The sequence below is a fragment of the Bison bison genome, unplaced genomic scaffold (assembly GCF_000754665.1).
Source record: "Bison bison bison isolate TAMUID 2011002044 unplaced genomic scaffold, Bison_UMD1.0 scf7180017847342, whole genome shotgun sequence".
Taxonomy (NCBI): Eukaryota; Metazoa; Chordata; class Mammalia; order Artiodactyla; family Bovidae; genus Bison; species Bison bison.
In genome coordinates this window covers 6,200-7,245 of record NW_011477915.1, presented here as the reverse complement: position 1 = coordinate 7,245, position 1,046 = coordinate 6,200, and the positions used below count along the sequence as shown (strand labels likewise).

Here is a 1,046-nt window from a genome sequence, read left to right as displayed (position 1 = left end):
GTGGACAAAGCCTTCTGGTGCCCTGCAGATGACGGCATCTTTAGGATGGTGATAAATATGAATATATAGGATATCAAGGTAACCAGGAGAGCAAAAAAGACATTGAAGCTCACTACATAAACTAGAACCGGTTCACTAACATGTCTATCAGAACAAGAGAGAAGCATGACGGCTGGAACATCACAGAAAAAGTGACGGGCCACACTGAACGTACAGAAGGAGAGACTGAAGGTGTCTCCAGTGGGTGTCTCCAGAAGGTGTCTCCAGAGCCTCCAGTAGGCTCCAGAGTCTACAGGCTCCAGGAGCCTGTAGCCAGACCAGCGCACACACTTCTTGTTGTGATGGTGGTGCAATGTAGGGGTTTGCACACAGCTGCATAGCGATCATAGACCATTGAGGCCAAAAGGTAACTTTCCACAGTGGCAAAGGCTGCAAAAAAGAACATCTGAGCAGCACACGTGTCATAGGAGATGACCTTGTCTCCTGGAATGAATCCAGCCAGGACTGTGGGAGTGACAGCTGAAGAGTAACAAACGTCCACCAGAGACAGGTTATGAGGAAAAAGTACACGGGCATGTGGAGACGAGAGTCCAGGAGAATCAACGTGACGGTGCCCAAGTTCCCAATCAGAGTGGTGAGGTAGATGAGGGTGAACGTTACAAAGAGCGGAACTTGTAGCTCTGGGTCCCTGGTTAGTCCCAGGAGAAGAAACTGTGCCACTCCTGTCGTGTTCTTCATCATGAAGAGGACTGCAAAGCGCTCTGTGGCTATGAGAAAACGGAAGCAGTGACAGACAAAGAAACTTCAGTTGAAAAGTGTACATGCAATATTTCATTACAGTATTACTTTATTACAGTGATAGCTTGTATTTCAATATACTCCAGATAAAGACACACTTGTCAACAGGACTTAGTCCATTCATTCCATAGAGATTTACATGCTGTTGAATCTGACGGGTCTTCATAGATAATCTCCTCAATTTTTAAAGTGTATGAGTTTGTAAGCTGAGATACAGAAAATTAACTTGCTAGGGGCTTCCCTGGTGG

At 45.9% G+C, this 1,046-nt stretch overlaps 1 pseudogene; it reads right to left on the bottom strand.

The window, feature by feature from the left end:
- Window positions 1-5: 5 nt before the first annotated feature.
- Window positions 6-741, bottom strand: LOC104990640 (annotated as a pseudogene).
- Between the last annotated feature and the right edge of the window lie 305 nt (window positions 742-1,046).